This window comes from Giraffa tippelskirchi, chromosome 8 (assembly GCF_054371585.1).
Source record: "Giraffa tippelskirchi isolate mGirTip1 chromosome 8, T2T-mGirTip1v1.2.pri, whole genome shotgun sequence".
Lineage (NCBI taxonomy): Eukaryota > Metazoa > Chordata > Mammalia > Artiodactyla > Giraffidae > Giraffa > Giraffa tippelskirchi.
Genome location: NC_137282.1, coordinates 116941980 through 116966520, shown reverse-complemented (window position 1 = coordinate 116966520; position 24541 = coordinate 116941980). Strand labels below are relative to the sequence as shown.

Here is a 24541-nt window from a genome sequence, read left to right as displayed (position 1 = left end):
CCTTGAGGATGGAACTGTGTCTGATGCTCATTTACAAGTATGCCCTGCAAGCATGTATCTATGTGGACTAAGTTTGAGAGAACCTGCCCTCTGCACCTTTCTTTCTACTCTTTGCACTTTCTAACCTGGTACTTTTGGAGCTGTCAGAGTGGGCGTGTGGAGAGATGCAGAACATCCTGCTTCTTTGTGGAATGTCTGGTCCAGTCTGCCCCACGTCCAGTATCCCCAGGCTTTGGATATCTAAACACCGGAGTCTTCCTGATGCTGACTCACCACCTTTTGCAGCATGGGCAAGCATAGCTGGGTGCCTTTCCCTCTTCCTCCATGTCCTCCCTGCCCTTTCTCCCATAATAGGGCTAGTGCCCTGCATTTCTGAAGCCAGAAGGAAGCCTCTGTACTTCCTGGATAAAGATCCTAAGCTGATACATCCCTATTTATTTTTGCAGGTCAGAGTGAAACAAGAAGAGATATGGGTCGGCAGCTTTGGGAGCCAGCCATCAGATCTCTTTGCACCCAGAGTCCTGTCTCTGCTGCTCCTTCCACGTGGCTCGAAGCTCCAGGCACTTCCAGAGCCTTCCAAGCCTTGGTCCACTATTCCTGATCATGTTCAAGGTCAGGATTGTTCAGGTAAGTTTTGATGTTGGTGGAAAAACCCCAATGGGTTTTGAAAAATGGAGGCGGCCCCAGCACCCAGTGGTGGGCCCGTGTTTAACCAATTTAACTCTGCAAACTGCTGCAGCTACACACTTGCTTGGGCTGCTGCTTGGCTTCTCTTTGTAAAAGGCCGGAGATGAAATAAAAATGAATGATGACAAAATGTCCACACGGGTAGAAAAACAGAATAGCTTGAAAGCTCCAGGGCAGGAACTGACACAATTTAATTAACTATTTGGAATAAACATGTTTGGTGCCGCTAGCAGAGCTGTTTGTTTGCCTTCACAAAATAATACTCTTAATAAGTCTGAGATTAAACCTTCGAGAGATTAATTAAATGCAACACCTCTATTTGAAATGTTAGGAATGGCCAAGACAGCATAATATTTTCTTTGTACATTGTTCGGTGGCTGTTGTCGTCGTACATAAATAGCTCCCAACCTCTGTTATGCGTCGTTAAAAAATTGTCACTAATCGTGATTTGTCATTGGCCCCTATATAAAATACTTATTTCTTAAATCATCTAATAAACGCTTAACAAGGAAACACAGGATGGATCAAGCTTAAACCGTGACGGAGTGGAACTGACACATTTAATTATATCCTGGGAGTCCTAAGTTGCTCTCCAAGGCAGATCAATGATGTTTGTGACTAACAGTGTCATTTTAAAAAAAATCAAAATACTCATAATATCTGCCATTTATTGAAAAGTTACTACAGTGCCAGATGTCAGTGCACATCTACTATTCAGAGAACCTTTAGAGGAAAATCAGCATTCCCATTTTATAGAGGAGAAAATTGAGGTCAGAAAGGTTACATGATCTGCCAAAAGCTAAACAGTCAGTAGGTGGAAGATGCTGGGATTTAAAGCTAGAGCTCTCTGACTCTGTCGTTCATGACCACAAGCCATCTAATCCCTAAACAGAAGAAACATAGACTTGGAAATTCCAATCACACACTAATTGCATGACAAATTAAAAGGAAGTGACACTAACAGATTTTATTTGATTGCTCGGAGAAGGACATTTTATACTCAGTGATGGTTTGGGGATAAAATCATTGTAAATGGTCTCATTAGGAAAAGATATAGCTTAACCTCACAAAGGAACATGACACGGGCTTTTTTTCATCATGTGGTAAGATTCCTTTATTAACTCCAGCTCCAAAATCCTGTTCCTGTCATCTGCAGTGCAGTCTGGCTTTTCCCTTTTGAACAGTTCTGCAATGATTGACTTTTGGCTTGTTGGTCAATCAGTAGAAGACCCAGACTCCAGAGACCCCTGGTGCTCCAGTGGCTTCAACACAAGTCCAGGGAATCCAAGAAACCAGGACCTAAGAGAGGCCGCTATTTTAATTGCTTTTGTTTGTGCCCATAAAAGCAAAGTGGGGCAAGATGTTGCACAACTTGAAAGATCAGGGGCATAAATAATGTAAAATGATCTTAAAAATCTGGTAATGCAATTATGTCCCAAACTAGGAAGGTCTTAAGGTACTCCCTTAACAATTAAATTCCAACAGATTCTTCCCTCCTGAGTCAGGAATGATCGATGTCAGATGATCCCACTTCAACAGGAGTCTGAGCTGTAGAAACAGTGGGTACCACCAGGCGCGGGACGGCCACAGACGCTGGACAGGACTCTCTGCTCTAGTCATGCTCTCTGTATGCCAGGGACAGTGCCAAGTACTTTAACCGAGTATCTCATTTCATCCTTGCTTTACATCCCTGTGTTACAGGTGATGAAACTGAGGCTCTGCGAGAGAAAGGGACTCACCCAGAATCACGCAGCCAGCGAGTGGGATTCTAACCCTGGAAATCAGACACCAAACCAGGCTCTGCTCCATTACATTGTGATTTGCAATTAGATATTGCAAATATTCCTTATGCAAGCAACAAATAAACAAATAATTGGTTTGTTTTACAAAGTTGTCTGCAAATTAGCAAGGGCTTTTCTGATTTTTCCCCTCATATCCTGATGTATTGAGGATCTGGAAGTTAATTACTACACCAGACACTCCTCAGCAGAGATAAACATCAGGGCCCCTTGCCTTGTGTGTCTGCCCTTATGATCTGGTCCAGGCAAGCCTGCAAATGGCTAATGAGGTTAAATATAAAGTAAGATAAAGCTGTGAGGCTGTGCAGGTTTCTCAGGAACAAGCAGAAGACACTTGTGTCTAAACAGTAGTCTAAATAAGGAAAGAGAAATGGTCTCTGTTCCAGGCTGAGATCAAGGAAAATTTCCCATCCTACTTCACAAATGTGCGTACATGTACATACACACACACCTCTTTCTCACACACACACACTTGTTTTCTCACACACATCACATAGGGATATAAGGATTTGGGGTGGAGTAGTTACTGTCACCTCTTTGTCAGGAGGTACCAAGATATAGATACAAGATACAGCATATTAAAAAGCAGAGACATCACTTTGCTGACAAAGGTCTATAAAGTCAAAGCTATGGTTTTTCCAGTAGTCATGTATGGATGTGAAAGTTGGACCATAAAGAAGGCTGAGCGCTGAAGAACTGATGCTTTCAAACTGTGGTGCTGGAGAAGACCCCTGAGAGTCCCTTGGACAGCAAGGAGATCAAACTTGTTGATTCATCCTAAAGGATATCAACCCTGAATGTTTGTTGGAAGGACTGATGCTGAAGCTAAAGCTCCAATGCTTTGGCCACCTGATGTGAAGAGCCGACTCACTGGAAAAATCCTGATGCTGGGAAAGATTGAGGGCAGGAGGAGAACGGGGTGGCAGAGGATGAGAAGACTGGATGGCATCACCGACTCTATGAGTATGAATTTGAGCAAACTCCAGGTGATAGTGAAGGACAGGGAAGCCTGGCGTGCTGCAGTCCATGGGGTCACAAAGAGTCAGACACGACTGAGTGAACAGACAGGTAGAAGGTGAGAGGACTGAGCTGGGAGCCTGGTAATCTGGCTTCTGTTCCTGGGCATTACTAAAACACTGTGACCTTGAACAGGAGTTTCCATCTGAACAAAAGATGTCCTATCTACCCATCTCCAGAGGACCTGGAGATGTAGAGCAACTTCCAGATAGCACTCTGTAAATAACCTGTCATTCTTAAAGGACTCCCGTGCCATGTGGCTTTGGGGATCGGCAATTTGAACTCATGCCAGAGGTGCTGGAAACATCTACTGAAATTGAGGCCCCAACAGCTTGGAGGAAGCAAAACTCAAACCTTTATCTCCTCTAAGAGAGATAAGCCTGAAGCATTTTGCAGCTGGACTTCTAGATGTGAGGGGCGTGGCAGTGGACCACACCTTGGGACTTGGAAGGCAGGTGGCAGGCCAGGAATTAGGGCAGGGAGTGAAGGAGAAAAGCAAAGTATAAAAGACACTGGGACCAGTAATTTCAAAGGAAGCAGCAATTCCCTCCTGCTTCCCATTGAGCCAGCGGCTCCTGGCCTGACCTGGACCATCTCCCTTAGCACAGCAGGTGGCTATTTCATTAAATGCACCATTTACACCCAGGCCTGCCTGGGAGTGCATCCCTTCCACGGTGCATGGCCCTGCTTCCCCTTTTACTGAGATCAAACCTCCTGCCTTCTTTCTGAGACTTTCCTGAGCTCTGTCCACTGCACCATGGGGCCTGGGTTCTAATGGCCCAATCGCACGGAAGGTGTGACAATCACTCCAAAGAGCTTGGAGTAACAGCTTTGGTGGGAGGAAAGTCAGTGCTGGGACAACTGTCAGGACCCACCTGAGCTTCCTCTGCAGAGCACAGAGCATGCGGTGTTTGAGGAACTCTGTCAGCACAGGCAGAAGTGGGGCTGGCCAGGAGTTCACTTGGCATCAGGGGCATACTTCTTGGGAAATTTATTTAGCTGGATGACCAGGTCATTTGGAACTAATTTCTTCCGGGTCTCCATTAAAAGCAAACCAGGGACTTTCCTGGGGGTTCAGTGGTTAAGAATCCAATTGCCAATGCAGGGGATATCGATTCCATCCCTGGTCCTGGAGGACAACATGCAGTGGAGCAACTAAGCCCATGCACCACACTCTCGAAGCCCATGTGCCTACAGCCCGCGCTCCACAACACCAGAGGCCCGCACCTGGAGAGCAGCACCCGCTCAGCCCAACTAGAGAAAGCTCCCAGGCAGCGACAAAGACCCAGCACACCCACAAATAAATAGCATAAATAAAGAGCCAGCTAGAGAGCCCAGGGCAAGATACTCATGTCTGCTCCTTCTCCCTTCAAAGGGCTGGCTGTCCTTACAAGGTGTGTGAGCATGTGGCTCCGTGGTAAGGAAAAACTGAGAGAGAGGCAGAAGAGCAAGGTGGTTAGGGTATGGAATGGACTTGGGAGCTACTCGGAGCTGGGTTCAAATCCAGTCTCTGGCACTTACAAGCTTAGTGACCTTGTTCTGTCCTTCTGTGCCTTAGTTTTCCATTCTATTAAATGGGCATAATCAGAGCCTCTCCCAGGCTGTTGCTGGAAGAGCAAAGAAGATAAAAACATGTATGACACTCAGCGCAAGATGAAATCTCAAAGCTGTCACTACTATGATGATGAGCATCATCACCACCATCATTATTACTGAAAGGTCAGCAGACAACGGTCCCTTTGGTCAGGCAACCCCGGGCTGTGGGAGGCCGTGTGATACGGGTATAAAGAGGCCCAGGTTTGGAGTTAGAGGCCTTGGTGGGAATGCCTGCTCTGGAACTTACAGCACGTTTCCAGCGCACGCTCATGTAAAATGGGCAAATTCAAGTACATGCATTTGTTACAAAGAAGAAGAGAAAGCCACTCGCTGCCCACTCAGAAGGCAGCAGCCCTGGGAGTGGGAGTGTGGCAGGGGAGATGCAACCCTGTCGCTCTCCTGGTGTCTCAGCTCCTCTGTGTTCCTCATGTATGTGCGTCTCAGCGGGCTGGGAACCGAGCAACTCCCCCTTTTTCCGCATAAAACATGCTCTCAAAATGAAAGTCAACTACTTCAGCTGGCACTCCACTGAAGAAACTGATCGCTTCCAACTTTGGAGGGCAAACTGGGTGGACACAGCTCTTGGGGTTGGGAGTGATTTGTGTTATTTTTCAGGGTCATTTTTATGACACTGTTTTCTTGCTGAGTGTATGAGCTGACAGTCTCCTGCTGAGCTGCAAGGACACTAGACAAGCACCTCAAGATCCTCATCAGAAGATGTGGTGGCAAGTCTGGGGCCGATCAGTGGATCCAGTGCTGATAATGACATAAACTCTGTCCACGTGTTTTGCAAACCACATTCACAAACATGGGGATAGTTATTTTCTTCCCCTTCCCTTTCAGCATCCCAGTCCCAGCCTAAATGGGAGGCAGAGGTGGGGGTGGGTGGCTAGGATTACACCATCCCCTGCAGGTCATATTCTCACAGCATAACAACAGAACTCCCTCCCCAACCCCAGGGAGCAGCTAGGGGGCCTCCCCAAATTAGTTATTAGCCTGGTTTAGCTACAAGCCATTTGCAGCTTCTGGTCTCCAGAAAGGTGGCACTTTCCCTTTTTCAGGTTAAAAGCATTCTAAAAATACCTTCAGAAGGCTCTGAGGTCCCACAGCCTTCCCTGCTCTGGTTTTAATCCAGTTCACATCTCCTATGGCGTGTGTGTGGATAAGACATCACTTTTGCTCATGTAGGCCAGTTTCTGAACTCACAGCTGAAGACTGATAAGTTGCTTCAAGTTACATGGCCCACCCCTCACTCCACCTGGGCCCAGAAGAGGGCAGGAGGACCCCCACAACCCCACTTAGACTCAGGGCAAGTTTCCAGTCTTTGGCAAATGGACAAACAATGATTTTTCTCTCCCTGAACAATCTCTAAATTTCAAAAACTTTGTTTCTAGCTTCCAGACTTTACAAAGCAGTGGAAATTATATCAGGCAATTTACAGGTCCCTTTGTAGAATCTCCAGCCTCTCAACAGATATGATACGATACCCACTGTGGCAGAGACAGTGTTTCATTTGAGTGAGTGGCTAGGTGGTATCGCAGCACCCCTGCGGTCTCCCTGTCTCCACCAACGAACTGTCAGACAACATGGAGATAGATGGCATTTTTGTTTGTTTTGAAACGCTCAGGCCTGGGTTTTCTCTTTGGCTCCAGGAGAGGCTGTGTGTCAGGCACAGCCTGCTTGCATTCTCCCTGGGGGCTTGTCCCAAATCAATACTAGTTAATTATCACTTGGGCAAAGAGGATCTTGGGCTCTCTGCCTCACAGGTTGGGAAGCCCCATCATCAACATAGCATCGCCTCTGGCTCTAAACCTGATATATTAGCTCAACTTTTGCCTTCGGTCTCCACCTTGGCTTCCGGTTCTGGTTATTGGTTTCAGGTGTTTTCCTGTGACCGAAACCTACTGAGGTGCCAACAGGACACCTGAGTCCCTTCACTTGCAGGTGTTGCTCTGAACCCTGCCCACCCAGCTGAACTCTTGACAAGGTCCCTTGATGCTGCCAGCCTTTCCACGTCCCTGGGGAACACAGACTCCTGCTTCTCCATCACTGAGTTCTGCTCCCACCACTTCTAATCCACCATCCTATACTGTCAGCTCTTTGGCATCACCTATGTTACCTACACAGCCATAGTCTCCATGTCCTGACAGCTCTTTGGCATTGCCTATGTTACCTACACAGCCATAGTCTCCATGTCCTGGGGTCTGCTGCCTGCCAGACATCCAGATGAGCCTGACTTTGCCCCTTCGGCCTAGTCCTAGGGTTCTAGGTCCAGCCCCTGCCTGCCCATCTCTTATGATTTCTGGGAATGGGGCCATGTGCAGGTGAGAGAGAATGCATAGGCTTCTGGGTTAGGCTGTCAGCTTCAAATCCCAGCCCCAGAGCATCATTGGCTGAGCAACCTTGAACATGTTCCTCAGTCACTCTGTGCCTTAGTTCCTTCATTATAAAGTCAAGATAGCCCCATGGAGTCGAGGGAGTTAAATCTGATATAATCTGATTATAAACGATAGCAAGGTGCCTGGTAACTTTCAAGCATACAGTGAATATCGGCTATTGTATTAATCAAGCGATCTGTCGACATTCAGGTATTCTAAAATTTATCTTGAAATCTGGACCAAACTGAGAATGAGAATTAGGAAAATGAGCATGATCTGTGGGAATGTTCTTTTTGAACGTGTAAGCTCACCAAGGCTTTTCCAAATAACCTTCAAAACAAGTCCACAGCAAGCCATCTTTTGATCATATCTTTTGGCAAAGAGAACACTTTCCTTACTTAGGAACATTAACAGAGGAACTCATCTAAAAATCAGCTCTGAGACTCCAATAGGAAGAGAAAGCTAAAAACAGACATTTGACCTACCAGCTTCAGCAAGACTTGGTTAAAGCAACTGTAAGAAGCAGCTGCAGTTTTTGGTGGCCTAGTGTCCATGGCTGGTGTTTGCGCTGATCAACCCTGTGTCTGTGAGTCAGATAACGACCCGTTTACAGAGCGTATCCACACATTTGCCCCAACAAAAGGACAATGCGCTCAAATCTTCCCTATCAACGCGGTCAGCTTTCGACATTCCTACTCAGACAAAGCGAGACTGTTCCAAGCACTGTCAACACCTCGCTGTCTGCAACTGATAGCATCAGAGCCACTTCTCCTGGCTCAAGTCACGTTCACGTGGTACAATATCACGAACAATTTGGATCTGAAATTAATGTATTGAAAACTCCAATGCCCCATAAGCTGCCACGAGTGCAAACTTTCTGTCCTTGGAAAAATCAAATCACTGGACCAAACGGCCCCTCAGTGAGCAAGGATCTCAATTCTAATACGGATCCAGGGCCACAGCTGAGAGAAGGTGAGAAGAGGATGTAAACCTTGGTCAGCACATCAGTGGAACGAGCCTGCATCCCCACGTCACGTGGGGGCCTTGACTCTTTGGAAGAGACCTAGGGTAGAGTTTTGGGATTTTCCTTTTCCTTTAAGGGCTTACGGGAGACATCAATCTAAGATAACACTCCCCAACTTCTCAAGTGACAGAGGCAAGTTGTGGCTGCCTTTTCTGAAAACACAGAGCTGGGCACAGATAGGGAGAGAGTTTGTTTGTGCACCTTGGTTAGAAGGAACATTTTCTCTACAAAGTTGTGAAATGCTGAACCTTGTCTCAGGCGGTACTTCCTACAAGATGTCTCCCCAGGACACTAGTCTCCAGCAATGTTCCATCATAAAACGGATCCATTACATGTATTTGTATGGCTGAGTCCCTTTGCTGTCCACCTGAAATGCTGTCACATTGTTAATCAGCTATACTCCAGTATAAAATAAAAAGTTAAAAATATAAAATTGGAAGAAGAAAAAAATAGAAGGCTTTTTAAAATAGTTACTAAGTTACTTTCATTAATCCCAGTCATAATGTTTTTACATAAAATGAGATTTTATATACTTTCTGTTGAAGCAAAATATGCTTTGAGCTCAATGAATTTTCACAAACTAAACATACACATGTAACCAGCACTGAAGCCAAGAAGCAAAACATAACCAGTACCCCCACGTCCCTCTTTGTGGTCCCTTCCAGTTATTGCACCTACCTAAGCGAAACACTGTTCCAGTGTCCAACAGTAAAGATTTATTTTGTTGGTTTCTGTGCTCTATACAAATGGAATAATAAATGGATATTTACTGAAAAAAATAAAAATAAAAAATAAAATAGATCCCTGACTGGGAAAACGTGGGAAACAATGCAGATTTTAAAATGCACGTCAGCACATTAAAGGTTCTTAGAAGTCCCACAGTAAAGAAATGTATTTAACTTATTTTAACCTAGAATTTCTCAAATGTTTTTGGCTACAGCACTTTTTAATTTACTAGCCTCTAGAAGCTTCAGGAAATACTCTGAGAAATGGCAGCCTTATTATTATAAGCCACCCAGTTCACTCTTCTGACTGCTAAAGAGAAAAACAATGACTCACTCCAGCTCATTCCCTCCTGACAAAGAGGGAGAAATAGATGTGCTGGTAAAGGAAAGACTTTGAAAACGTGGTTTCCTCTAAGACAACTCTCCTGCAGACAGCCACAAAGCGCACGTGTACACACACACACACAAGGCCAGACTGCATCTCATTTAATGACCCTTAAGACTCGAACTGCAGACACCCTGTTTGACTCCCATCCCCAAAGGCTACTCTGGCAAGTGTCTTGCTCAGCATATCAGCAGTCTTCCTGCCCCAGCAGCCTGGTCCTGGGATCAGCAGGAGGGAGGGCATTTCCAAGCTGTGGAGATGGAAAGACCCAACTGTACCCACTTCTCTGCCCTGCCCTGGGCTGTTTCCTCCTCTTGAGGGCAGCTTTCATCAGGAGTTCAGTGGAGAGCATCTTCCATCTCTTTTCTAATGGGCAACAGGCAAAATCTTTAAGAATAGTCACTAGCGGATTTAGAAAGGATTTATAAATGAATAAACCATGGCTCAGGTCAACTAGCTCACATCTGCCTTGTCAGAAACATAAAGGTCCCTGATGATGCTTAGAAAGCCATCATAGAGGACTTCTGCTTCTAGGAAGGTGGACTCGACAGTTTTCCTTATGTCTTCCACTGACTTTCATGTAAAGCCCTCAACATGATATGAAGCAAGTATCAGAAGACTCTCAAGGGTATGGAGAAGAAGGCAGCCTGGCTCAGGATCTGGAACCCAAAGAACGAGAGGATGGTGAGTTCCTCGGGTTTTTTCTTTTGCCTCCCCTACTCCAGGCCAGCAGCCCCAGTAGAGCAATGGGGACAGAACAACAAAGCCTGTTGCCTTAGTCAAAGGAGCAGAAAAGAGGCAGCCTGGTAAGCAGAAAACTTCTAGACAATAACTGCTCTACTCCAGCCAAATCTGTGGCTTCATCTCTACAAGCACCGGCTGAATGGGGAAGCTTCTGCCCTCATCAGCCTGACAAGGCATCCGAACCCCTTGCTGACGTAGTATCAGTGAAGGCCAAGTTATCTCTGAGTGGTAATGAAATCCTTCACCACAGTGTCAGTGGGGATCATGGGAAGGGCCTGGTCTTCTAGACTCAGCTGTTGACAGGTAACAAGGTATCTCTTCCTAACAATCTAACCACTAGGGTGGTATCAGGGGAGTCTTCGGGAAGCTCAGTATTTTTACCACTGCCCAGAGATAATGAGGGCACCTTTGCCCCTCTGTGGTATTGGGGAAGCCACGTGGGGAGCAGTAATAAGTCACTCTTGCCCATCAGCCAGGTGGTATCAACAGAGGGCTAGAGAGAGTAGAATTCTCACTTTCACCCAGCCATAACAAGGAGCTCTCTCTCCCAGGAATCAATGGGGAATCAGAAATTTCGCCTCTGGCAATAACAAGGCAGTGCCACTCCCTTCCACTGTCAGAGGAGTGTCAGGAGCCAGATAAAACAGAAGAGTTAAATAGGATCCGGAGTTCCATTACATAATATCTAAAATGTTCAATTTCAATAGAAAAACCACCCATTGTACCATGAACAAGGAAAGCCACAACTTAAGTTTTAAAAGACAATCAAAAGGTGCCAATGCTGATGTGAATTTTTAGAGCAGCCATCATAAAAATGCTTCCATGAGCAATAAAGAATATGCCTGGCACAAATACAAACCTAGAAAGTCTCAGTACAGAGACTGAAGATGAAAGGAGAATTAAATGGAAGTTTCAGAACTGAAAAATACAATAATCAAAATAAAAAAACTCAATGGGTGGGCTCCACAGCAGAATGGAACGAAAAGAAGAAAGACTAAGTAAGCTTGAGGATAGGACAACAGAAATGACCTAATCTGAACAAGAGAGAGAAAACAGACTGAAAAGAAAGGGACAGTGCCTCAGAGATCTAACATTTGTTGTCACTGGGAGACCCAGAAGAAAAAAGACAATAGAGTTGTACTTGAGGAAATAATAACTGAAAATGTCCCAAATTTGGAAGAGAAGACTGCAAATGCAAGAAGGTGAGCACTCAAATAGGATAAACCCAAATAAATCTGTGCATTACAGCCCAAGTTTTGAAAACTAAAAATAAAACAAACAAACAAAAAAAGCAGTGAGCAAGATATACCACCTTATCTACAGGGAAAAACAATTCAAATAACAGCAGATTTCTCATCAGAAATCATGAAGTTCAGAAGGAAATGACAAAAATTTTTTCAAGAGTTGAAACAAAAAAAAGAAGAACTGTTGATCCTAAATTCTATACAGCAAAGCATCCTTTAGAATGAAAGGAAAATCAAGACATTCTCAGAAGAGAGACTAAGAAATCTGCCACAGTAGATTTATCTTAAAAAGTGGCTAAAAGAAATTCTCTAAATAGAAAAGAAATGAACATCAGAAAAGACAAAGAACAATGGGGAGGGAAAAAATATGAGTAAATTTATTTCCCTTATCCTTTAAAGGTTTCTAAATTTTGTTTGTGGCTGAAGCAAAAATTATATCACTGCCTGGTGTGGTTCTTACTGTACAGAAAGGAAATATTTAAGGCAATTACATTTTATTTTATTTTATTTTTAATAAATTTATTTATTTTAGTTGGGGGCTAATTACTTTACAATATTGTAGTGGTTTTTGCCATACATTGACATGAATCAGCCATGGGTTTACATGTGTTCCCCATCCTGAACCCCCCTCCCACCTCCCTCCCCATTCCATCCCTCTGGGTCATCCCATTGCCCCAGCCCTGAGCATTTGTCTCATGCATCGAACCTGGAACAGTGTTCTGTTTCACATATGATAATATACATGTTTCAATGCTATTCTCTCAGAACGTCCCACCCCCACCTTCTCCCTCAGAGTCCATAAGACTGATCTATGCATCTGTGTCTCTTATTCTGTCTCGCATATAGGGTTATCGTTACCATCTTTCAAATTCCATATATATGTATTAGTATACTGTATTGGTGTTTTTCTTTCTGGCTTACTTCACTCTGTATAATGGGCTCTAGTTTCATCCATCTCAATAGAACTGATTCAAATGTATTTTTTTTAATGGCTGAGTAATATTCCATTGTGTATATGTACCACAGCTTCCTTATCCATTCATCTGATGATGGACATCTAGGTTGCTTCCATGTCATGGCTATTGTAAACAGTGCTGCGATGAACATTGGGGATACACATGTCTCTTTCAATTCTGGTTTCCTCAGTGTGTATGCCCAGCAGTGGGATTGCTGGGTCATATGGCAGTTCTATTCCCAGTTTTTTAAGGAATCTCCACACTGTTCTCCATAGTGGCTGTCCTAGTTTGCATTCCCACCAACAGTGTAAGAGGGTTCCCTTTTCTCCACACCCTCTCCAGCATTTATTGCTTGTAGACTTTTGGATAGCAGCCATTCTGACTGGTGTGAAATGGTACCTCATTGTTGTTTTCATTTGCATTTCTCTAATAATGAGTGATGTTGAGCATCTTTTCATGTGTTTGTTAGCCATCTGTATGTCTTCTTTGGAGGAATGTCTGTTTAGTTCTTTGGCCCATTTTTTGATTGGGTCGTTTATTTTTCTGGAATTCAGCTGCAGGAGTTGCTTGTATATTTTTGAGATTAATTGTTTGTCTGTTGCTTCGTTTGCTATTATTTTCTCCCATTCTGAAGGCTGTCTTTTCACCTTGCTTATAGTTTCCTTCATTGTGCAAAAGCTTTTAATTTTAATTAGGTCCCATTTGTTTATTTTTGCTTTTATTTCCAATATTCTGGGAGGTGAGTCATGGAGGATCCTGCTGTGGTTTATGTCGGAGAGTGTTTTGCCTATGTTTTCCTCTAGGAGTGTTATAGTTTCTGGTCTTACATTTAGATTTTTAATCCATTTTGAGTTTATTTTTGTGTATGGTGTTAGGAAGTGTTCTAGTTTCATTCTTTTACAAGTGGTTGACCAATTTTCCCAGCACCACTTGTTAAAGAGATTGTCTTTTCTCCACTGTATATTCAAGGCAATTACATTTTAAATTGTGGGGGGTAAAGGAACATAAATGGAGGTAAGTTTTCTACACTTTCCTCAAACTGGTAAATTGTCAAAACCAGTGATAATAATGTGATAAGTATAATGTATATAACATAATATCTAGAGAAACTACTAAAAAAGCCATAGAAAAAGAGACATTCAAAAACACTATAAATAAATCAAAATGGAATTCTTTAAAAAATGACCATATAACCTACAAGAAGACTGGAGGAAAAAAGAAAATTGAGAAACAAAAACCAGATCACACAGAAAACAGAACATAAAACAGCAGGCTCAACATACCCATAATTACATTAAATGTAAATGGTCTAAATACACTAATTAAAAGACAGAGATCTCTGGATTTTTTTTTTTTTTTGAAAGCACGATCAACTCTAAGCTAATAGGATGTGAGCAAAAATTTCATGTGACTACTTTCCTTAAAGGGCAGCTGGTTCATGTCCTTTCCCCTTCTTGGGTTTGCTTCCGTTTGGTCTCTTGGAAAATGTGTGTGGCGGCTGCCACACAAACGTAGAGTACTGGGGTAAGGTCACAGCATAGGAATAGTGGAAGAAAAAGATAGAGAAACTTGGCCCTCCGAGTACTTGTTTGAGTGGAGATGTGACACCAACTCTGGACTTCCTCTCCATGAATTCTTCGTTCACAGACAAATAAATCTCTACTTGTTTAAACCCTGTTACCTTGTGGCTTTATATTCCTCGCAGGTGAACAGGATCCTCACTGACACCAGAGCTGTACTTACTGAGAGCTAGTATGGGTCTATCATTGCGCCAAGCCCTTCACAAAGATTATTCTAATGATTTGAGGAGGCAGGTGGTCAAGTTAACACATTACATCTGCCCAGCGCAAACCTGCTTAGTGCAACTCTAGGGCCTGGACTGTTGATCTCAAAAGTGTACTGTGAAACCTAGTGAAATCCTCCCCAAAAGAGGCTTGGCTGAAATATTTCCTTCCATAGTCACACAAAACCATGATGAACTCACAGAAAGCTTTTATTCATCAGGCATTTTGAAAAAGCTGGCTGAGATTCTTTTTGAATCCATTATTCCCTTGGACATAATCAATCTATTAATCAATCAACCCCCATTTCATTCAACAAACATTTATGAGGGCTTAATGGTGCCAGGCCCTAAGATAAGCCAGGAGAATGAATCAAGTGACACAAACCTATCCCTCCAGGGGTCCCCATTATGGCACTGAATTCATTTACTCTGAAAGTTAGATGTTTCCACATCTCATTGCTTAGCTCCAAGCCTAAGATATCAAACGAGCAGACTATAGGGGTTCACGGGTGAAGTCAATTCTCCCAGAAATCCTGCTGTTCCATTCCATCTACACTTTTGAGAATTCAGGTCAATTTTTACCTTTCATGGCAACAGAGACTTTGATGTCTCACCTTGCAGAGAGGAGAAGAAAGGGCAGAAATGCTTCAGAAAGGGTGGCCAAAAAAGCTTTGAGATCATGCCAAGCCCCAGCAGCGTGGCTTGGTCTTTCCTCTATGTTCCCTTTCCTCAATGTTCACTGGAATGAAAAGTGGATTTTTCTAGCTCCTTCTCACTCCCACATCTCCACCCAGCTCTCGGCTCCTGGCAGTGCCAGCACTCACATCCAGGGATAACAGTCAAAATCGCCTCCTTCTTCTTTGACAATAAAATACAGCAACCATTTGGCATCCCAGTGGCGCCCCAGTCTCCTGACCCCTGGCTGGGTCCCAGGGGATTTGTGGTCGGCTGCTAATCAGAGCCCCGGCCATAGCCATTTCCCATGACATAGCTGGAATTCTCGCACTGCCTGCCCCCTCGGCTTCAGTTACCCGGCCAGGCTGAAACTATTTGCTCCCCTCCCACCCTGTCCATCACTGCCCCTTCCTTAGGCTGTGCCTCTGCACCCGCCCGCTGGTCAGACTCCTGAGGCTCTCAGTGGGGAAGCTGCAAACCTCTCTCCCCTTTTATTACTGACCCGCAACCCACCTCCTACACTCCTTCAGCCCACAAGGCTTCTTTCAAGCACCCTCCTCTTGAGCAATGATAAACCCCGGTGCCAGAGAAGTTTAAAGAGATACAGCCAAAGTGATATCAAGAAAGGAGGTCAAGTGTGTGATTTTCAAGCTGAGGTCGTAAAACAGTTGTCTTTACTTTGTCATTTCCAGTTAATATGCCTACAAACTAGAAAACCAGTCTCTCTGCCCTTAGGGAGGGCCCATTCTTAGCCTAAGAGCAAGAAGGAATGTTTGTCAACCACAGCACAGGTACTGTACACTGTGGAACACTGAGGGCATGGATTCTCCAGCCGGGCTGCCCAGGGTGTAGCCCAGCTCCTTGGACTTAGGTAGGGGATTGTAGGCAAGCCACAGAACCTCTCTGGGCCTCAGTCACCTCTCTGGACAATGAAGAAAATAAGAGGGCCACCTCCCAGGCTTGTCATGAATTCATATTTGTAAAAGACAGGAAGAGCCATATCTGCTTTGGTAAAGAAATTCAATGTTTCTGTGATATTCTGTTTGTTTTCACAACAGCTTGATGAGGTTATCGTTCTGTTTAAAGAAAACTCTATTGGATGTGACAGAGTTGTAGAAACTTGCCTGTGGTCAGACAGTAAGTGGTTGGGCTGAGACTTGAACTTGGGTTGTATTTCCTGTTATGACAGTGTTTCTCAGAGTGAGTCCCAGACCACCTAGGAGTTTAGTAGAAATGCAAATTACCCGGTCCCACCCAGACCTCCTGACTCAAGACCTCCAGGGGTGGGTCCAAAGATGTTTTAACCAGTCCTTGGAACGACTGATGCTGAAGCTCAAGTTCCATCTCCAATACTTTGGCCATCTGATGTGAAGAGTCGACTCACTGGAAAAGACCCTGATGCTGGAAAAGATTGAGGACAAGAGAAACAGGAGCAATAGAGGATGGGATGGTTGGATGGCATCACTGACTCAATGGATATGAGTTTGAGCAAACTCAAGGAAATAGTGAAGGACAGGGAAGCCTGGCATGCTGCAGTTCATAGAGTCGCAAAGAGTTGGACACGACTTAGCGATTGAACAACAGCTGGGAGGACGTGATACCAAAAGGTTTAAATGAACTCTCACCACCCTCCCGCACAGTATGAGCAGGGTGTCCCATCTTTTCTACCTCCTGGTAATTGGTACGAAGTGAACACCAGCTGCACACACACCTCTCAAACAACTCACAGAAACACAGGTCTTCTTTGTGTAAGGTATTGTGCCAGACACCAGGAGGACACAGAGAAATGTGAATGCCTTGCCTGAAGAAAAAATAATTATCTGCCCGCAGATAGTTCGTTAATTATCAAGCTCAAATAAGGATGTGCACAAAGTTAGCTAACAACATAGACCATAAAAGGAATCAAAATCATCAGCATTCCAAGGTTGCAGGGGGTCAAACAGCTAAGTGCAAATCCTGGCTTCCATTCTCATCAGCTGGAACTTCAATGAAGTCATGTGACTTTGCTGTGCCCGGCTTCTTGACCCTCCTCACGCGGCTGTTCTAAGAATGAAATTAAGGCAACCATCTTATATGGTGCCTGGCACGTAGTGCAGGGATCAGTTACTAAATGGCTGGAGTCATTGCTATGATCTGTCACCAGATGATGTGGGTTTCACTGCCAAATCATGATAGAAAGGTAAGGTGGGGGTGGGGAGACCGCATTGAGGGAGGAAGACATACAGAGAATGGGGGACTTGAGAGCTTGATTTCAAGCGAGATGAAAACCTCATAGATGAGCACAAGGGAAAAGAAGAAAATAGTGCCATTGATGACTAAAAAGGGAAACTAAAAGGCATCCCAGGCTAACAGTCAGTAGGCCAAATCACCCTTATTGCACAACGTTCACTTTGAGTGTTCAGACTCAGACATAGGAAACCAAAGCTGTACACAGACTCCCAGAGAACCATGGCCTCGGATACACGTGTTCTGAGTAGGCCCTGTTTAATCGCCAGGAGTTAGGAATGGAGTTGTAGATATTTCTATGGCTGTTCCTTTTAATCTGGATCTTTCTTGTAGGAACATCTGAAATAACTTACATACTGAGAAAAGTAACCGAAAAAAATTGAAATTCTGATTTCCCACATTTTCTCCCTGTTCTAGAGGCCTAAACCTTCATCAAAGTGATTAAACAGACAGCATGGGCTATTAGCTCAGTGGTGTGTATGAACTTAGTCATGACCGACTCTTTGCAACCCCATGGACTGTAACCCACCAGGCTCCTCTGTACATGGGATTTCCCAGGCAAGAAATACTGGAGCGGGTTGCCATTTCCTACTCCAGAGGATCTTCCTGACCCAGAGATCGAACTCACGTCTCTTGCATCTCTGCCATTGGCTGGAGGATTCTTTACCACTTATGCCAAAGGGCAAAATAGTCTGGAAACTTCATTCTACCTTGGCCTCAGGCATAGGTGGACGTACCAAAGATGTTCAGGAACAATCTCCTGAGCCACAGAAGAATGGGGGACACACTCACTCCCACCCTCTTCCAATCTTGTGACTTGTAGGCTAGTTTTCCTTTCAAATTCACTGAGGCCAGCTGCTCAGACTTACGCCCCATTAGCTCCTCTAGGGCCTGGGCAGAAGTGGTGCTTGTGGGCCTGACTGAGAGCAGCTTGGGGGCAGAGAGCAGAGTGAACCAGAAGATCACAGGAGACGGGCACCGGGCCCATCTCAGCATGAGCTCGGACAGCACCCAGCTCCCCCAGCCCTCACCCCAGTGATTTATGTTCTGGGAGGATTTTAGCAAATCAAGATGTTTGGGCTGCTCCTTTTCAAAGCCAGGGTAAAGCAACCCAAGACATCTCAACATGACCACATTTTTGAAAGTCTAGTCTATTGTTTTAGAATTTCCCTTGAAGGTCCTCTAAGCACCACCCTCAGACTCCCCACCAAGACCGGTAAATACGAGTCAATGGGAGGGAAAATGTGATCTGAGATATTTCCTCGAATTTATTTCCCTTGGAGACTGCTTCACTTCCCAAGGTCCCACTCTGGAAGGTGAGGGGTGGGGGAGTCGGGACCACAAAACCTTTTCCCGAAGCAGTGGCAGAGCCTGTGGTTCCCGTCTGCTCGACTGTTTTGGTACAAATGATCTTTGTGGCTTCAGGGTGTGCTTCCACTCTGGGTGGGATGTTAAAGGGACTGACTGTCTGCCGCATTACTCAGCCCCAAAGTATACACCACTGGGGGCAAATTTGGCTTCTGCATTTTCCTTTTCTTCCTGGGCTGTGCTCTCATGTCTTGGGAGTCAGCCTTCTCTGGGGCCAGACCAGCCAAACCCTCCGGGCCCTGGCTCTGCCGGATCAAGAGCAGTTGTTTGGGTTGGGGGCAATGACCATGCCCTTCCCTGCTGCTAAGCAGAGCTATTGTTCTCTGGGCCCAGGGCTGCTTTTATCCCTGGCATTCCTGCGATCAGGATTATCGGATCTGTGCCTGTCTCACTGGGTTGCTTTCTACTTCACTTAACTGCGAGCCGACCGACCCCGGGCCCTGTCCTCTGCTTTTCCATGCACGGCCCGCCACTCCAAACCGGCACTCCCAAGGCCTCACACGTGGACAAAGGTGGGGGTCAGGAAAACCAGGAGGATGCTGCCGCACAGGACACGGAGGTGCCAGCCCCTGCAGGGCACCCATGGTCCTGCCTCTCAGGGCCAGTCTCAGCCCCAGCTGCACCTTGGTTTCCCACATCTCAACCAGTAGTGACAGTAGTGATAACCTGTGTCCTCCTGGGCCTGGGGGAGGATTAAGGAAGGCAACACACAGATGCAAAGGAATTGCAGAATGCCTGGCACCCAGTAACTTCTGGGGAAACGGGAGATCCCTTTACCCTTTCTGAACTAGATGGGCAGCTGGGCGCCCCTGCTTTACCTACCCCACAGGGCTGCTGGAAGGAATAAGTCATGCAAAATATGTAAATGTATGGAAAATCTCCAAAGGCTACAGGTCTAAGGAAACATTATCATGATCCATGTATATGTGATGAGTCTTAGCTTGAGCCCAGAGAGGTCCTATTGTACAATGTCTGTCAACAGATCAGAGGAAGCTCTGGGGCCTTCCTTTCTGCACATCTTGAAAACGACATTTCCGAAAGTCAAAAATACGGGTGTGGTAGCAACTTCGTTGCTTTGTCTGCTGAATATAAAAACAGCTAACGTTCACTGAGCATGTACAACGTGTGAGGGACTCTTCTAAGTGTTTACACATATCACGATCGCATTTCATCCACACAACCCCATCCACTCACTCATTCATTCGCTAAGTCACGGGTGCTCTACCCCAGACATCACACAGCTCTCTCTCACCTTCCTCCAGGTATCACTCAAAAGTCACTTTCTCAGGAAGCGCTCCTCTGGCTACCTTTAAAATTAGTTTTTACTAGAGTACAGGTGCTTTACAGTGTTGTGCTAATTTCTGCCATCTAGCAAAGTGAAGCATCTGTCCATATACATACATCCCCTCTTTTCTGGATCTCCTTCTCATCTAGGTCACCGCAGAGCACCGAGCAGGCTACCATACCCAATACTTACCTTGCCACCAGGAACCGTCTTTGCTGTGTAATTATTCTTTTTAGCCGGTATCACTACCCAACAGATGAGTTGTTTCATTTGTTCAGCTTGTTTATCTCGTGCATCCTCCACTAACATGGGGTCCCTCAGGTCTCATATTTTTCTGCTTCATTCCCAGCTATGTCCCCGTAACCTCGAGCAGAGCAGAGTCTGAGTGTCCAGCTCAGAGCGGACGCTCAACAGACATTTGTGTCCCATTCTGGTATTCTTGTCTGGAAAATTCCATGGACAGAGGCGCCTGGCGGGCTTCAGTCTATGGGGTCGCAAAGAGTTGGGCATGATTGAGCACACACACACAAGGCTGTTTCACAAATAAAGAAACAGGCACAGGGAGGTTAAGCAATTTGCCCAAGTTCACACAATAAAGATCAAAGCTAGGTTTCAGTGCCAGAAACCAGGCACTGTACTCTTTGACCTTGCCACCTAAGGTTGGTGTCCGCCCTAACACCACCGTTTTCCCATCCTCTTCCTCCTCCCTCTCCTCCCCTTCTAGGGTCACTGCTTTTGTGTTTACTTTCTTTTCCACGCAGACCAATGACTCCCCCAAAGGACTGCTTCAGGCTGAGATACAGACGCATTTGCTGACACATGTTCTTAATGAGAAAACCGCTGCCTGGTGAATGATTCACTCATCGTATCCATGCTCAGCTGCTTCATTTAGAAGGGGACACGTCGAGGTAAATGACCGCGGCATTATTGCTGCAGGACCATGGAGACCTTTTTGAGCAACAGGGCTGGGAGACAAGGCGGCGGACCTAGCCTGGATCTCAATCCACACACCGCTCAGTCTGAACCCTAGACCTTATTACCACGTAGCTGCAGGATCTTGGTCAAGCCAGGTCACTCCTCCCGGCAGTGAACACTTAACGAAGGGCTGGAACATGGTAGGTGCTTCAGCACAAACGTCATTTCCACGCCCTCCTCTGACCCCCACTCCATTATCGCCTTCCCGACTGCTACCCGTCCATCTTTTCCAGCGTCTGCTTTACGTCAGGATCAGCACTGAAAGTGCGTGTGAGAGAAAGCTGGGAGCGGCAGAAACGAGAAAAATGACGCTTCCTATCCAGAAAAGTCTGTGTCTCCACAGCCCTTAGAGCAGAGGTCCCCACCCTTCTTGGCACCAGGAACCAGTGTCATGGAAGACAATTTCTCAGGGGACTGGGGGCAGGGGTGATTTGGGGATGATTCAGGTGCATTACATTTGTGCTGCGGCTGATCTGACAGGAGCTGGAGCTCAGGTAGTAACGCGAGTGATGGGGAGCGGCTGTAAACACAGACGAAGACTCACTCCCTCACCCGCCACTCACCTCCTGCTGTGTGGCCCATTTCCTAACAGGCCACGGATCAGTACCTGTTTGTGGCCCAGGGGCTGTGGACCCCTGCCTTAGAGAGTTGGGAATTCTCCAAAGTGACTTTCCTACCTCCCTTCCCCAACCCCTGTGTTAAGAACAATGATGCTGGAATGCTTACTTGGTTCTAGGTTCTGTTCTACATGCTCACGTACTTTAACTCATTTCACGGCCACAACAATCCTGTGAACCCAGCACCATCATCGTGCCCATTTCACAGATGACAAAGTTGAGAGACCCTAAGAGGTTAAATAATCTGCCTGAGGTACATAGCAGAGGATTCAAACCCAGGCAGGCTGGCTTCTGGCACTGGTCCCCGTATACTGTCTCACCCCTCACCCCCGCCCCTAGCATCCTGGACCTCACTGATCCTAGGGGGATGCGGGAGAGAGCGACCAGGGAGGAGGGGCGGGGGTTGGTGTAACTCTGGAAAGTGCTCTGGCCTAGGGGGAGGGGGGCCCACAGCTCCTTTGGAACACTACCTGAGAATTTCCTAACCTCTCCACAGTGGGGATCTGAACTTTAATGTTCTGCTGAGGTTTCTGGCAATGCCGATGGGCAGCAACAAGGGAATTTCCCGTGGGAGCCCCTTTTCATCTTTCTAAGCATCTCTCCTCTACCATAGGTCAACAGAACCCAAATCCCTCACGTCCTCCTGGGCCACTCATTCTGAGTGCAGGTCAGCCCCTTCTTACAACCTCACCGTGCTGACAACAGTTTCCAGAGAGTAGGCTAGGTATCTTCAAAACTATGACTTACTACTTATTTCCAAAATTCTTCACACAAATTGTTCTTAATTAGGCAAAAAAAAAAAAAAAAAACTTTTAAGAAAAGAAAAAATAGGCAACCATCTTGTTTTCTATTGTTCTAAGATTACGGAGTCTCAGAGCCCTGGGACTGCTCAATAATCTGGTAAATTCTCTGCCTTAGAGCCTTTTGACAGGAGGAAAATGTGCTCCACGGAGGCAGATGATAAAAATAGCAAACATTTACTGAGACAGTGTTAATTAAATGCTGTGCACTGTGCTAGAAGCTTTAGAGACGTCATCTCATTTAATTTTTACACAACTCTACCAAGGAGGTGTTAGTATCACTACTTTCAAACAAAAGAAAACAAAATTGAACCTCTGGGAAAGGAAGGAACTTGGCCATGGAACTCAAAGCAGCCAAGTGAGGATTCAAACACCGGTCTGTCTGGTTTTTAATCTCCAGTCACTCAAGTTATGCAGACCCCCTTGCCTTCCAGCTCTCACCTATAAGCATGCTTCTAACAGCCGATGGCCCTTGTCTGACCTGCCTTCATCCTCAGAGGAACAACGGGAAACAGAAATGGAAGGCAAGTTGTACAGAAGCTCCTTGGACCTGGGATGTGGCCCCTGGTCAGAGACGTGGCTGGGACAGCGAGTCACCCAGCTCTACACCTCCCCCTGCTCCACCATAGCATTGGCGGACCCTCTCACTAATCATTCAAGATTCATCCCAAATCTCATGTCCCTGGAGCACTGCCAACTCAGAGGGGGCTCCTTTTCCAACTCAGGAGTATTGCAAGGACTAACAGAACCCTATAGTTGTCTCTGGTTTCTGGGCTGTTTCCTCATCTGTAATATGGGGAACATGAACTCCCTCGGGACAGCTGTATGTAGGGAACGTCCTGCTGGTCACCATGCTGGGTCCATGCCATCTGAGCCCAGCATATCCCAGGGTGTCTTTCTGCGTTCGGATGGGCCTCAATCGTTTTCAAGATATCACCCTGGGCACCATTTATCTAATCACAGTTGGCATTCAAGATGTAATCAATTTGCCATGCCTAAACGAGGGGATCTCAAAGGGCCCTTCCAGATTAATAGATCATTTTATGGTATGTCTACACACGAAGTGCATAAAAGCACACATTTTTTCTGGAAGAAATAATGGAGTCAGTTTTCAATGACGTAATTCATGAAAATAAATTAGCTGACTTCTCCATGAGAAGGTCCTGAGCCCGGGGAACCTAGAGATGTCAAATGATAGAGAATGGAAGACATTTTCACAGTGCAGAAAATTAGAGAGGGGATCCCTGGCAAGGGAAGCCTCCTGACCACAAATTGCTCCCTATCAGAGAGCTGCCGCCCAGTTCAGGAGGTAATTAGCACTCCCCAAATCACTCGACGGCACAGTATCACCAAGACCTGGACACAGAGGCGCCTAAACTTGAGAGAGAAGCCGTGTCATCACAAAAAACAGGGCCATGACTGAGGGACGCCGGGAGGAAATGAAGTAACTGCTTCAGTTAAACACAGACCTCCTCATTTCTCTAAAGCCTCTGTTTGCAAAGCCCCACGAGGCAGAGGAGCTTCAAGGCCTGATCATGACTATGTGATGCCAGAGGCCATGTGGACTAGCCACGGAGACCGAGTCTAGCTCTCCTCTTGGGTGGAAGGAAGCTTGTGATGTGGAGCAGGCGGCTCCGGCCCTTCCTCAGAGAGGGAATGCACATTCCTGAAGGATGCTCAGCTGGGTTCTCTCTGTTCTCCCTGACTGCACCCAGATGACAGGATCTGGTCTTGGGGACCAAAAGTGGCAGACGTGCTGCAGAGTCCACAGACTGCATGAACACCTCCATCTGAAAGGCTCCTGCTGCCTCCCCTGCCCTGGCCTTCAGGGTCCCAACAAGAGCATCTGAAGACTTCCAGATGGTTGCTAGGCAACCGATTCTGTGGATAGAGATCAGGACGTCTGCTCTGCCCACTTCTCAGGGGTGAAAGGACTGTGCAAACCACCAAAGAAAGGTCCAGTAGAGTCCATGACGAGTTCCAAACCCAACAAAGGAAAAAGGAGGCCTACTGGGGGGCCACTCTTCATCCAGGATTGTGAAGAAGGGGTCTGCCAGCTGGCCCCCATCATCACTGACCAACTGGTCCCCTGGCCTTGGGGGCCTCAGTCACCTCTTCTGTGCACTGCTGCTGGGAATGAAGAAGGTCTGGCCCCCAAATTTAAGATTATGAAGGTTATGAAAATAAATGAGCAGGGTTTATGCAGGGCAGTGAGGGTGATGGGAATGTTAGCAAACTGGGGGAAATGCACTCCTTG

The 24541-nt window shown here is 46.0% G+C and overlaps 1 protein-coding gene and 1 long non-coding RNA gene across 5 annotated transcripts in view; both read right to left on the bottom strand.

Annotated features, from left to right (window-relative positions):
* The window catches only part of SLIT3 (slit guidance ligand 3), a 703024-nt gene that overhangs the window by 514795 nt on the left and 163688 nt on the right, over positions 1-24541 (bottom strand). The gene's annotated exons all lie outside the window — the stretch shown is intronic.
* LOC145517671 (uncharacterized) lies at positions 1775-21516 on the bottom strand. The gene is made up of 2 exons (XR_014062254.1): positions 21431-21516; positions 1775-1986 (listed from the first exon to the last, which is right to left on the bottom strand). It is a non-coding gene; the product is annotated as an uncharacterized LOC145517671 (long non-coding RNA).